Genomic DNA, 15708 nt, shown 5'->3' with positions numbered 1-15708 from the left:
GCCATCTTGTCTCAGTTTTTAGGTTTTAGGTTTTTTCTCAGAATTTAGGTTGGATTTTTGGAGTATTTTATGCTTCTTTTATGCTTTTTCCTTTTTATTTCTTTAAAAACTGTTTTAACATATTTGAATCTATTCTTTGTTGTTTTTATTTCTTATTCCTGTTTCTTTTGTTCCTCTTTATGTAAATCACTTTGAATTACCATTGTGTATGAAAAGTTCTATGTCAATAAATTTGCCTTGCTTTGCCTTAGCCAACAATGAAAATGAAAATGAAAAAAATTTGCCTCAGCCTTAGCCAACAATGAAAATATTGCATCTGCTAAATGACTAAATGCAAATGTAATGTGTAATTGCACAAATATTCAGATTAAGTGATAGTTAAAGTACTATTAACAAACGTAAATAAGTACAGAAAGGTTGTTTTTAAAGGTTTGAAGGTGTAGTAACTGATTAAATTGCAGAATACTGAATCTTTTCTATTTATTTCATTTACTACATTTAAATTAATTTTATTTGAAGTACTATTTAATTACAAAACAAAAAAGAACTCAGATCCAATTTGGGATTTGCCACTGTTGTTGTTTCATTATTCACTCTCATAAATTAAATGTGCCAAATATATTGATTCATTTGTTCCGAATAAGAAATAAAAAAAAAAACATGCTATAGTACTTTGTATAAAAAGTACCAGTAAATTGCCGTAAAATTACCAGCATGACTTTACTGGTACAAAATAGTCAAATTCTAGCATTTCACTAGTAATGTTAACGCTACTCATTTTGTAAAACTGCCACAACTAAATTTCTGTTATTTTTAAATAGGAACTTTTCACATATGATATATTCACTGCAATTAACTGGTAACTTTCATCTGTATTTTTGAAAGGGGCTATTAATCAAATGCATTAATATGATCAAAAATGTTTTATAAGGATTCATTTTCAGCCTGTAAAGTTGCTTACACATAAATTATTCATTAGAGTGATGCAACAAAAGTCCTCATTAAAAGATTAAATAATTATACAAATAATAATTTTGATTGTAAAATAAAAGTCAAGTGAAACAACATCCTGAAATATAATTTTTTTATTTTATTTAATTTTTTATAAATGATTCATGACACTAAAAGTTTTTTTTTTCAGATTGTTTAGGACCATGTGGTTTAGACATTCCAGAAATATAACAAAGTTTCTGAATTAATTTGTAATTTCCTAGTTATTTAAATTCATTCATTCACTTATTTTCCTTCGGGTTAGTCTCCATTTCAGAGGTCGCCACAGCGGAATGAACTCCCAACTATTCCAGCATATGTTTTATGCAGTGGATGCCCTTCCAGCTGCAACCCAGTTCTGGGAAACACCCTATTATACACCCTGTTATAATAAATAAAATTAATTAATCTTTACCATTGTAAGCTAATTATATTGACAAACTATTGCCAAACAACAGTGTTTAAACCCCTTATGAAAGACATTTTTGCATAATAGGTGTCCTTTAAACTAAAGTGTAACCATCATTTTACCTGAATTACTACATAATTATAATAAATAGAACATGGCTCCATATTGATTGTTTTATAATTCAGGCTCATATAATATATAGATGCTAAATACATGCTTATTGTCCCAAATAAGGAATAAAAGCAAGGTATTCATTCACTTCGGCTATGTCCCTTTATCATTAGGGGTCGCCACAGTGGAATGAACTGCCAACTTATCCAGCATATGTTTTACACAGTGGATGCCCTTCCAGCTGCAACCCAGAACTGGGCAACATCCCTACACTCTTACATTCACACTCATCACTCATACACTACGGCCAATTTAGTTTATTCATTTCACCTATACCACATGACTTTGGACTGTATAGGGGAAACTGGAGCACCCAAAGGAAACCCACGCCAACACGGGGAGAACATGAAAACTCTACACAGAAATGCCAACTGACCCAGCTGGGACTCGAATCAGCGACCTTCTTGCAGTGAGGCGACAGTTCTAACCACTGAGCCACCGCATCGCCCCAAAAGCAAGCTATTGGTTGTCATAAATCGAACCAATGAGATGTAATAAATCCATTACTCTGTTGGGAATGTGTGATATTACCAGGCATTTATATATGAAGCGTATAGCCTCAAAGTGCCCAGAGATGCTCTCTTCCTCTTAAACCGTCTTGGTTGTGGGAAACACATTTCCATCATAAAAATGTGTAAGCGTGTCCAGTCACCAGAGGCAGTTTTCACAGTGGGCGTCTGCCAAAATGGAGTGGCACAGGGGATGTGCAGAGTCTCATTACTGATCCATCTAAACTGGCCACCCACAGAGCGACATTTGGGAAATCACAAGGACGCATTTAAGCCGAATTGTCAACTACTGACAGTCCTCTGTGCTGTGTTAACATCAGATGAACCGAACTGAGATATTGTATTGTTTTTAGACCATCTCCACCATTTGATGTGGTTCCATTATCATAAAGCTTGATATCTTGATGGTGAATGAAATGGGGGGAAAAAATGTGGTCCTCAACGCATCCCACCCACAGATGCAATGTAAAGTCCTTTGCTAAAATGACTGGATGTTAAAACGATTGCCAAAAGCAACCTGACTTTCTGATTATACTCCATCTGGACCTGATGTTTTAGCCAACTGATGAAGATGGACTGTCGGCTGGCATAAAGCTGGCATTATCTACCTGAAACGGCATAAGCAGCTTACAGCGTGTTCATTATTGTGGCATTAATCGCAGCCATCCACAAAGCCACGATTTGCAGTGCATTGTTTAGAAAGTCTGTTCTTTTTTCTGTATATTTACCAAAGATTCTGCTTAAAACTGTTTGTCAGAAGTGGAAAAATCTTCATTGTTGCTTCAGATTTGCTTAGGAAAACATCTATATGTACCAAAGATTTGCCATAGAAATGTTTTCCAACACAAATATTGAAACATTTGCCTGTGAGAAACTTTCCACCATTTTGCCGCTGAAGTCACTAGCTATATTTACGTCCACCTATTTGTATGTGCATGTTGGATATACGGTTAATGGAAACACCAAGATGCTCATACATTTTTTAAATGTGCATAAAAAAGCGTATGCGCATAAAATCTGAGTAGCATAAACTTTTTGTTCGGAAAAGATGCGCAAAAACTACGATGGAAACACTTTTACCGGACAAATACCTTAAAGACATGTGATTTTGTTACAAGAGATTATTTGATGATAAAAATATGTGTGAATGGACAAACCAGCAGGCGGACCGCATTGTAAAACATCTGAAATGTTGTTTTGGTCATTCTAAAACCAACACAATCTCACGGCAATTCGTACCTTTTTTTTTAGTGGCTAATTCGTACGAATTCGTACGATCTAATTCGTACAATTTAGTACGATTTGCTCATCCTCCAATGACGGTTGGGTTTAGGGGCGGGGTTAGGTGCCACGCCTCCTTTTTAAAATCGTACCATTTCATATGACTGAACTCGTACGAATTCGTACGAATTAGCCACTAAACTGTCAAAACGTAAAATACTTACGTTTTCTCGTGAGATCAGACTGTCTAAAACCATTTCAGTATTAGTGTTATTATATTATTAATGACCTCCAGAATAGTCAAGAGCGTCTGTGCTCTGCGTCTCACGCCTTCAAACGCCAACACCCATTCATTGTGCATCGGCATCATCTTCTGAGCCGCAAGTCATTTATTAAATGAAGAAAAGATTGACGCAGCTTCTCCTACAGAAGAAAATTCCATTTTTACTCTTGATATTTGGCATCAGATAGTCAGGAAGTGACGATTTTGTTCTCTTAGACTCATTGGATGAAAGCGCTTGTTAATTCTAATGTCTTTTCTGCGATATTCCAGTTGAGCATAAATTTAATTTGCATATTTAAATGGAAACATAGCTAGTGTTAGTGGCAGACATTTATATGGATATTTCTTCAGTTTCAGAAATCTAAAACTAGCTCATTTACATAAATTAAAAATGTATAAATGTTTACCATTAAAAGCTGGTTTTAAGTTTAAACCCCTTTGTGACTTTTGCATCTAATTGGGTCACCTTTAAACTAAAGGTGAAAAACTTTGCAATATTTTGTCACTGAAGTCACTGAAACGAACACATATTTCAATATGTTAAAATTAAATGAGTTTTTCCTTAAAACAAGCTAAATGATCTGGCAATGGTGTAAGTAATATAACCTTAATTTCATTTTGAGATGACAGTATTTTGCTTTGTCCATTGCCATATTATTTTGCTTGGTTATAGGAAAACTCACTTCATTTTGATCTATTATTTCTGAAAATAAGGCCATGCTTTTACTTGTCTAGAAAATGCTTCTTGATTTAAAAATGTTTAGATATTTGGGCTAGAAATAATACAGAAAGTAAGAAATAGATTTTTTTGCAATGTGTGTTCTGCCATTTTTCAATTAGGTTCAGATTAGGACTCTGTGCAATCCCAGCCTGATCTCACGAGAAAACTTAAGTATTTTACGTTTTGTTAGTTTAGTGGCTAATTCGTACGAATTCATACGAGTTCAGTCGTACGAAATTGTACGATTTTAAAAAGGAGGCGTGGCACCTAACCCCACCCCTAAACCCAACCATCATTGGGGGATGAGCAAATCGTACGAATTCGTACGAATTAGCCACTAAATCAAAAAGTTACGAATTGCCATGAGATTGTGTTGGCAATCCCTCATAGAACTGCTTTACCCATTTTGATGTACACAAGGAGATAAATGCTGATGAATACAAGGAAGGAACCTCATGTTGAAGAAAAAGCTTCTTATAAACATTTGCATTCACTTTACCAGGATTTCTGTATAAGAGGCTCAAGTTCTGCTTCAAGTTACCATGAATCAGAAGAGTGTACTTTTCCCCTCTATTGTGACATACATCCACTTGAAACAGTCATTAAATGAATAAAATATTTTAAAAAAAGATTTTTTGACTTATTATTTCTGAAAAAAGGGACTTTTTTTTCTTTGAATGCTTTTTGATTTATGAGATATTTAGACTATAAATAAAGCAAAAAGTAAGAAATGCATTTTTTACAGTGTGTGTAAAATGTGAAAATTTCATTTCTCAATCAGGTTCAGATCAGGGCTCTGGGCAATGCCTTATATTATTTCAGTATTTTCAGTTTTAAGAAACTGCCTTACTCATTTTGATGTACACATGGATATAAATGCTGATGAACACAAGGAATAAAACATGAAGAAGCTTCTGATAAACATTCACTTTACCAGGTTTTCTGTATGAGGCTCAACTTTTGCTTAAGATTGCCATGAACCATAAGTTAATAGTGTCCTTTTTCCCCTCTATCGTGTGAAGCAGTCATGAGATTATTATTATTATTATTATTATTTCTGACAAAATATGTTTTTTTGCTCGAATGCTTTTTGATTTAAGAATTATTACATATTTGAACAAGACATAAGGCAAAATGTAAGAAATGCATTTTTTTTTTGCAGTGTAAAATGTGAAAATTCAAATTATTTTTAAAAGTTCTGAAATTTCTCAATCAGGTTCAGATCAGGACGCTGGGTTATGCCTTAGAATTTTCAAGGAACTGCTTTTCCCCATTTACTGTAGACGAGAATATAAATGTTGATGAACACAAAGAAGGAACCACATGTCGCACATGTTGAAGAAAAAGCTTCTGATAAACATTTGCATTCACTTTCCCATGTATCTGTAAAAGAGGCTCAATTTCTGCTTAAATTTGCCATGAAACGGAAGTTAAGATTGCCCTTTTTTCCTTTATCCTGAAATTCATCCACTTGAAAAAAAAGGAATGCATTTTGATTTAAGAACTTTTTGATATTTGGACTAGAAATAAGACAAAATGTGAGAAATGCATTTTTAACAGTGTGTGTAAAATGTGAAAATTCTCTCTTTTTTTCAAAAGTTCTGCCATTTCTCAATAAGGTTCAGATCAGGACTCTGGGTAATCCCTTATATTATTTAAGTATTTTCAGTTTCATGGAACTGCTTTACCCGTTTTTATGTACACAAGGAGATAAATGCTGATGAACACAAGGAAGGAACCACATGTTAAAGAAGAAGATCTGATAAACATTTGCATTCACTTTACCAGGATTTCTGTATAAGAGGCTCAACTTTTGCTTAAGATTGCCATGAATCATAAGTTAAGAGTGTCCTTTTCCCCTCTCTATCGTGTGAAGCGGTCATGAGATTATTATTATTATTATTATTATTATTAATAATATTATTATTATTATTATTATTATTATTTCTAAAAATGTGTTTTTTTGCTCGAATGCTTTTTGATTTAAGAATTGTTACATATTTGAACAAGACATAAGGCAAAATGTAAGAAATGCATTTTTTTGCAGTGTAAAATGTGAAAATTCTAATTATTTTCAAAAGTTCTGAAATTTCTCAATCAGGTTCAGATCAGGATGCTGGGTTATGCCTTAGAATTTTTCCATTTTTTTTTTTTGTTTCAAGGAACTGCTTTTCCCCATTTACTGTAGACGAGAATATAAATGTTGATGAACACAAGGAAGGAACCACATGTTGCACATGTTGAAGAAGAAGCTTCTGATAAACATTTGCATTCACTTTACCATGTATCTGTAAAAGAGGCTCAATTTCTGCTTAAATTTGCCATGAAACGGAAGTTAAGATTGCCCTTTTTTCCTTCATCATGAAATTCATCCACTTGAAACAGTAATGAAATGAATAAAATATGAAGAAAAAAAAACTTTTTTTTAAACTTATTGTTTCTGAAAAAAAGGAATGCGTTTTGATTTAAGAACTTTTTGATATTTGGACTAGAAAATAAGACAAAATGTGAGAAATGCATTTTTAACAGTGTGTGTAAAATGTGAAAATTCTCTTTTTTTTTCAAAAGTTCTGCCATTTCTCAATAAGGTTCAGTTCAGGACTCTGGGTAATCCCTTATATTATTTAAGTATTTTCAGTTTCATGGAACTGCTTTACCCATTTTTATGTACACAAGGAGATAAATGCTGATGAACGCAAGGAAGGAACCACATGTTAAAGAAGAAGATCTGATAAACATTTGCATTCACTTTACCAGGATTTCTGTATAAGAGGCTCAACTTTGGCTTAAGATTGCCATGAATCAGAATGAAGTTAAGAGTGTCCTTTTTTCCTCTTCCATGACATACATCCACTTAAATGAGCATGAAATAAATTTTGACTAAGTATTTCTGAAAAAAACAAACATATTTTGCTTGAGAGTTTTTTGATATAATTTTATTTAAGTATTTGGACAAAAAAAAAGACCAACTCTAAGTAAGAAAAGCATTTTGTCAAGTAAATAATCTTTGGTTTAATCAACCAAAGCCGAACTAATAAGAAAAATGTGAATCTTTGGCATTGCTTTTTGACTGTGGTTCAGTGTGCATTAAACAGACTTGACTAGACTAATGTGCAGCATGCAGGCAAATCCTGCAAGGTTGCATTGGGCAGGCCGACTGAGCGAGTCTGGTGTCAGCTGTGAGCCTGATGTCTTCTGACAGACTACAGGAGCAGGCTGAAGAATTACACAAGGTGACTCGTCCCATTCAGAACAGGGCAGATGCTCAAGAACTCCGCATTACGCAAGGCTGACTGGAGCGGTGGAGATGAGGAGAGATTTCTGCCAGCCGCTTCTCGCAATACAGAACGCGCTGTGTGTCTCGGCTTATGCTCGGTGACATGTGTCAGTATATGTAGCAGACTTGAGAAACAAACCTCAGTTACATGCTATGTGGGCGGTGGTGTCAATGTGCCTGAGCTTCTCCGAGAAATGACAGCAGGAAAACAAGGGGAAAGAAGATCCACACAGCACATGCTGAAAAATTATTAGCCCTCGTGTTTTTTTTTTTATTTATTTCCTAAATGATGTTTAACAGAGCAAGGAAATTTTCACAGTATTTCCTATAATATTTTTTCTTCGGCTAGAATGAAAGCAGTTTTCCATTTTTTTTCAACCATTTTAAGGTCAATATTATAAAGCAATATTTTTGTTTGATTGTCTACAGAACAAACCATTTTTATACAATGATTTGCTTAATTACCATAACTTAACCTAGTTAAGCCTTTAAACTGCATTTTATTCTGAATACTAGAATCTTGAAAAATATCTAGCAAAATATTATTTACTGTCATCATGGCAAAGATAAAATAAATCCGTTATTAGAAATGAGATATTAAAACTATTATGTTTAGAAAGGTGTGGAAAAATCTTCTTTCCATTACACAGAAATTAGGAGGGGGGGGGGGATATACAGGGGAGCTAATAACTCTGACTTCAACTGTATACAGTTCAGTAATGTGGTGAAGGTCATGTGTTATCAAACTGTGTTTATAAAGAAAGCGTAACATAATTAATGAACAAGTCGGGAATGATTAATTGTGCCCAGACTGTTAGTTATGTAAAGGAGAATGGTGTCTTGTCAGAATGCACGCTTCATTTTTCCACCTGTCTCTACATATTTTTGTGTACTCAGCCATTCTAGCCTTTCAAAGTAAACTCTTTTTGAATATATAGTGTCTGAGTTTGTGCTAAGCTTGAATAGACCAGTCTGGTTATGACAACACAATCTCACGGCAATTCGTAACTTTTTGATTTAGTGGCTAATTCGTACGAATTCGTACGATCTAATTCGTACAATTTAGTACGATTTGCTCATCCCCCAATGACATTTGGGTTTAGGGGCGGGGTTAGGTGCCACGCCTCCTTTTTAAAATCGTACAATTTCGTATGACTGAACTCGTACGAATTCATACGAATTAGCCACTAAACTGACAAAACGTAAAATACTTACGTTTTCTCATGTGATCAGGCTGGTTATGACCAATTTGGTGTTCTAGCCAAGTTTTTAGCTGGTTCCCCTTGCAGCAAATTCCACCACAGATCATTCACAGAGAAATTGTTTAGCTTAGAGACATAAAACTATATACACTGTAAAAAAAACAAACAAAAAAAAAAAAAACATTAGTTACTTGATTAAAGCGAGTAAACTTTTTTTTTTCTACAATATTCTTCACACAAAGAATAAAGTGGTTGGTGATAGTCAGTGGCACAATGTATTAAGCAATGTCAGAATCAGAATCAGTATGAGCTTTATTGGCAGGGTACACATACGAGGAATTTGTTTTCGTGACAGAGCTTCTACAGTGCAACAGAATTACAGAGACAGGACAAAAAAACTGATAATAAATAGTAGTGAATGCAAATATACAAATTGACAAGTGTATGTACAGATATATTACTATGTACAACGTTATACAGTAGGTGACAGTTCAAAGTGGCCTTTACCGCCGTGGCTTATACCGCCGCCATTTTAAATGGGCAAGCACATGTTTTTAATGTTTTTCTGTCTTCAAGAAACGACTAAAAACTCAACTATTTAGTCTCCACTTTCCTTCCTAATCTTAATTGCGTCTCTGGCTATACCACTAACTGTACTCTCTCTCTCAAAAAAAATAAAAATAAATAAATTTCTAATGCTTTGCTTCTTAGACTTGACAAACCTGAAACTTGTCTATAGCACTTGTTCACTGTTGCTCTTATAGTTGTGTAAATTGCTTCCTTGTCCTCATTTGTAAGTCGCTTCGGATAAAAGCGTCTGCTAAATGACTAAATGTAAATGTAATGTAAATATAATGTATGACCGCAGTTTGTGAATATGCCGCCAGGGGGCACAAAGGGACGGGATGCGAACGGACAGAAATAGCCTATACAGCAGCTGTAGATATGCTACTGTACTTATAAATGAAGATGAAACGATAAAACAAAGCATTATAATTTCTTCATTAATCATAAAAAAACTTGTTAACATCCTTTATTATCATTGTAAACTTGTTAAGTGCAATGAGGAATCATTTTGGAAAGTAGAATTGAAGAATTAAAAGGCTACTAAAATGAAAGCACAAACATTCCGTACAAATACGTAGGCGTAAGTAAATAAATAAAGCAGTCTTTTAGCCTAAATATAGAGATGTTCAGTGTTTGCTGTTTTAATAGGACTAAGACAGTCATTAAATAAGCTTTTTCATTTATGTTTTCATTTACATTTTCGTTGTTGATTATTTTTACTATCTCATTTTATGTCTCAATTGTTGTACATAATAATAAACAAATAATGAAAAATAAATGAATAATGAAAATAGGCCTAAAAAATTATTTATTTAAAGACATTGCAGTGAAACACTGAGAAATGGTCCAGCGCATGGTCTAAAGAGCTTAAGTTGAATGCTGCGTCATCAAAAGTATAAAAATAAATTGACCTACAGTATGTGCAGCTGTTATGTGCAAATTGGCATGTAAAGTGTGTTGTTAAATAAGTGTATATGTGTATAAAAGTGTATAGCAAGTAGTGATGTTGGTTCCACAATTATTATCATCAAGTGTTCATGAGATGGATTGCCTGAGGGAAGAAACTGTTTCTGTGTCGGGCTGTTCTGGTGCGCAGTGCTCTGTAGCGTCGACCAGAAGGTAAAAGTTCAAAGAGGCAGTGTGCTGGGTGTGAGGGGTCCAGAGCAGGGGCGTTGCTAGACATAAAGCTCTACCCCCCCCTCCCCCCAATTATTTTTAAATAAATATTCATTATAAAAAAAAGTATTCTTGTTATTATACAATAATTATTCTAAATAATCTTAAATGTAACTGGAAAACATTGTTTAGACACAACTGGAGTGATATACTAAGATCATTTAAAAAATCTTTTGCATAAATATTAATTTCATTTGAATGAAATTCTATAGAAAATTCAGTAAAATACAAAAAAAAGATGTGTTAGAATTATCTGTTGTTTTAGACTTGACCCATGGCCGAGATTTAGGTTTATTAAGTCTTTACCTCCCTGACTCGTCTTCCCTCTTTTTTGCTTCATACAAAAAAATCTATCAGGAGGCATGCTTAGTAAGATCACCGTCATATTGTTTAAACTTTAGTTTTGTCGACTAGCTAAACAAAAAAAGGCTGTTACGCCGGTTTTACAACGCATGAGCGGCGCATGACAACCAAGTTGCCTGCTTTTTTGGCACGCATGTTAACTACCGGGACTTGCACCGGCAGAATAGCAGCGCGCGCGGGTTCTCTGCGCACAAGTGGAGATTCGTCAGTTCGCTTTTTGATTAAACACATTGCTTTCACCAGCGTTGGTTTGGTTGCACATAGAGAATAACGTCTTTATTTCGGAATTACCACTCTTAATAAATACACTTTCATATGAAGTAAATTATATCTCAATGCATTTACTTGGGCACTGGAGATTTTTACTGGGGCACGTGCCCCAGTAAATTGGGTCTAGCGACGCCCCTGGTCCAGAGTGATGTGCTATTAACACTAATGTTGTGGGTTCAAAACCAGCATGTTAATAAAACCAGCAATATTAATAAAAATGGTTGATAACTAAGGAGAAGGAACTTTATTTTTAAGAAACCACTTGCAAACCTGCTGCATTTTGTGCCTCCATATCTTAAAATCATGCTGTTTTCAGAATGAAGTATCTCACGAACTACTCATGTATAAAACTCTAAAACCATTTATCTTGATTAATTCATTTGCAGGCTTTGTGATATGATTATTCCACAGTGTGATACCTATTCCACTTTGATTAATCATGCAGCCCTAAATTAGTTATTAAAATGAAAATAGCTTATTGACTCATTTGGGCACCCCTAGCATTTGCCTATTCAGCTTATATGACAGGCTGTCCCTGCAGTATTCCAACCAAAAAGTCAAATTTAAGACTTTTAAAGAACTTTTAAGACCATAATGAAAGAAATTTTAGACTTATTGAGAGCTAAACACTAAGGATTTTTTTCTAATGGCCCGGTTACTTCAGTAACATTTTCTGTATTAATGGAAGATCATGTAAAGCAAGGGTCTCAAACTCTCAAACTCAAACTTTACTCGCTTCATTCACACGGGAAATTCACTTCACAATAATCACAGATTTGTGTCATGGGCAGGGCATCTGTCTGCCCAGTGACTCTAGTTTCGTTGCTAATGGCCAACATGGATTTTATTGAGAAAGTAGCTGTGTTTATATGCTTTAGAAAGGCTGAAAAACAGCATAGATTCGTTCGGCGCACCCAGATGTGCACCCAGCTCTGTGAGTTCATCAGCTCCTCCAGAAACTATACCTGGACGATGGAAGCTTTCAGCAGTGCTTCAGACTGAGCCAAGCCCAGTTTGATGAGCTGTTGTCCGGTGTCGGCATTAGGATTTCCCCTTGGAACACCAAAAATAGGCTCTACTTCATAATCACACCCATACTAGAGCAAGCTGCTGATTGGTTAATGCAGTGCAAATGTCTGCTGAAGTTCAGAGTTTCCTACTCGAGCGAGTCACATGTTAAGCGCTTCAATCAATTTGCGTCGCTTCATACACGTGAATCGCATCATTTGCACCGCCTCAGTCGCGGTAATAGTGTTGCAGAATGTCTATGTCTTTGGATTGGCTTAACTCATGCTTGACACTTCATCCGTGTCTGGTGTGAACGCACCATAACGCACCACTTTTTAACTCCCCATGGACACCCTGTCCAACTAATACACTAACTAAACCACATTTTAAAGATGCTAAATGTAAACAAATGTGTATTTATTTATTTACTGATTTTGCCAATGTGTGAACAGCTTCAAATATCTTGGATTGGAATGGATCATTACCTCAGTGCTTAGAGATCTGGCTTGCAGTAAGAAGGGTCAGTCTGAAGAATCGGTTGTGTAGGAGTTTGACAATAACTGTGATCACATTCACACATAGTATTTGTCTGATGGGGCAGGGTGATGTTTATGATTCCAGGCTCAAAGAAGATGACCATCAAAACTGTTCACACACTTACACTCTTATACACATAGTGTGGGTCTAAAGAGATAAGCCCACTGCTGGATTGCTCTGACCCAGCTGAGCTAGGTTAAATGATTCAGCCTACATGCCAAGGAAGATGACAATTTGTTGTAAACAAGAATACACAGAAATGGGCAACATTCATATATAGACACAATGAATGTGAGAAACAGTTTAGTTAGTAAGTAAGTAAGTTAGTAAGTTAGTTAGTTAGTTAGTTAGTTAGTTAGTTAGTTAGTTAGTTAGTTAGTTAGTTAGTTAGTACATTTTTTACAACACAACGTTGCCCAAAGTGCTGAACACAATCAATACTAATGAAAACTAGAAAAGTAAAGTTCTTAGACAAACTTTATGGTAGCTTGAGAAAGCTTAGTCTAAAAATTTTATAATTGAAGGAGTTTTTAAGTAGTTTGAAACAGTTGGTATAGATAGATAAGTACATATAGGTTAGCAGGTTTCTAGTATGGATTGGCATGTTTCTTGCAAGGTGGTTGCTTGAGTGTTCTGAGTGGTTGCTAAGGTGTTGCTAGGGTGTTCTAAGTGGTTGCTAGGGTGTTTCCACTGTTTAGGTGTTGCTAGGCAATTGCTTCTGAGTGGTTGCTCAGCAGTTGCTAAGGCGTTGGTAATCCAAGTAGTTGTTAAGGTGTTGTTAGGTGGTTGCTAGGGCGTTCTGACTGGTTGCTAGGTCGACCACCGAGAAGTTGCTAAAGCATTGCTAGGTGGTTGCTAGGTTATTCTGAGTGGTTGCTTTAGGCATTGCTAGGGTGTTATAGGTGGTTGCTAAGGTGTTGCTAGGCAGTTGGTAGGGTGTTCTGAGTGGTTGCTACGTTGTTGCAAAGGTGTTGCTTGGGTGTTCTGAGTGGTTGCTAAGCGGTTGCTAAGGCATTACTAGGTAGTTGCTAAGATATTGCTAGACGGTTGCTAGGATGTTCTGAGTGGCTGCTAGGCAGTTACTATGGTGTTCTGAGTGATTGTTAAGGTGTTGCTAGGCGGTTGCTAAGGTGTTCTGAGTGGTTGCTAAGGTGTTGCTAGGCGGTTGTTAATGTGTTCTGAGTGGTTGCTAGGCAGCTGCTAGCATAAATTACCATGGTTCTAGTATGAATTTGCATGTTGCTAGCATGTTTCTAGCATAAATTAGCATGTTGTTAGCATGTTTCTAGTATACACAAGCATGTTTTAGCATGAATTTAGTATGAATTAGCATGTTGCTAGTATGTTTCTAGTATGAATTAGCATGCTTCTAGTATGATAAGTGTGTTTGTTAGTATGTTTGTTGGTATGTTTTTAGCATGGATTGGTATATTGTTAGTATGAATTGGTATGTTATTAGTATGTCCAATGTAAAGTCAATGGCTATTTACAATGGAAGTCTATGGGACAGTTGCTAAGGTGCCATAAGTAGTTGCTAGGGTGTGGCAAGTAAGTTGAAAGGTCATCAGTGATTGGCAGATTGGTAGTCTGAGTTAAATGAGCCCAAATTTAAGTCTGTATGACAGTCTGGCGCAAAGTTATGAGGTCAGAAAATATGGTCCAATGTTAAGTCAGTGGGACTTTTCCAAATTTTCTGTGTCGGTTTTCGGAAAACCGTAACTCGGATCAGTTGGAAGAGATATAGCAACCCAAGTCAGAGCAGTTTGGAGGTTTGATTTTAGTATGCTGGTTGTAGTATAAACGGTCCAGGAGGAGATGCATATAGAAATTAGTCTCAGAAGAAGAAGAAGATGGAAGAATAATACGTTTATGTAGTATACCAGTATGTCGGCTTTCTCAAGCCACCATAACAAGACCTATACACATACATAACAATTAAAACAATAGACAAACCCCTCAACATTAAAATGGTGTCAAATGCTAAAGAACAAAGATGCCATTTCAGAAGCTTGTTCCAGAGTTTTGGGGCGATAACAGCAAAAGCCCGATCCCCACTTTACTTAGCCTGGGACCATAGTATAAAAAGCATAAACTGATCAGATGACCTTAATGACCTACCAGGATTATATATATATGTAGGAGATCTGATAAATAAGGTGGCGCCAGACTCTTTAAGGATTTATACACCCAGGTACGTTGAGGCAAATGTGTAATATCGTCATTAGTCGTGCTATGTGATTCATGTCCAATTGAGTCTTAGCTAGAAAAGATAGCTCCTGTCTTAACCGAAATAAAACTGCCATAAAGATTAGTTCAGCTTGAGTAGACCTAAACCCTACAAATACAATCAGTGGGAAACAGGGAACAGATCTCACTTCTCCTCTGGAGAAACAGTGCCGATTGATTAGCTTCTGAGGACATATCTGACTCTCCTCAGAGAGATGCTTCATCTTCAAGAGGGGTAAACCAGCCGTGCGTTCAGTATCAACAAGGATGAATGGGGAAAGTGTGGGCCGCTCTCATAAGCATTACAGTGCCGCATTGTCACAGAGATGACTGTGATAATTAACCAACTTTGAATTAGTGCTTCCCCAGAGCAACATTATTCATTACAATATAATGGCTGCTTAACAAAGCTCATTTGCACATTACCATCTAACAACACTGTTAGGCGTGTGACGAAGTGTGAGAAGTGGCTTTGGAAACACCTGCTGGCTGGTAAACTGGCTTGAGCGCGTACTGGCGTTTCATTATCACCCTGTCAACTTTTTTGTTGAACGGCGGATTGCTGGCTGGAATTGCATGAGTTAGTGTTGCATATGCTTTGGATGTACACGCCTAGCATGTGGGAGAGAATTTGACTGAATTGTGGCAAAAGGGCCCAATTGTGAAGATAAATTAAGGCAATTTATTGTTCTATCATTCTAAACGTGTCTCAACTGGGAGCCCAAATAATTAAGTCAGTAGAGTCTTTGCATTCCAGCCCTGTTTTTGTTTCAGCTAT

The sequence above is a fragment of the Danio aesculapii genome, chromosome 7, assembly GCF_903798145.1.
Source record: "Danio aesculapii chromosome 7, fDanAes4.1, whole genome shotgun sequence".
Lineage (NCBI taxonomy): Eukaryota > Metazoa > Chordata > Actinopteri > Cypriniformes > Danionidae > Danio > Danio aesculapii.
The sequence above is the reverse complement of the archived record's forward strand: the minus strand, read 5'-3'. Positions refer to the sequence as shown.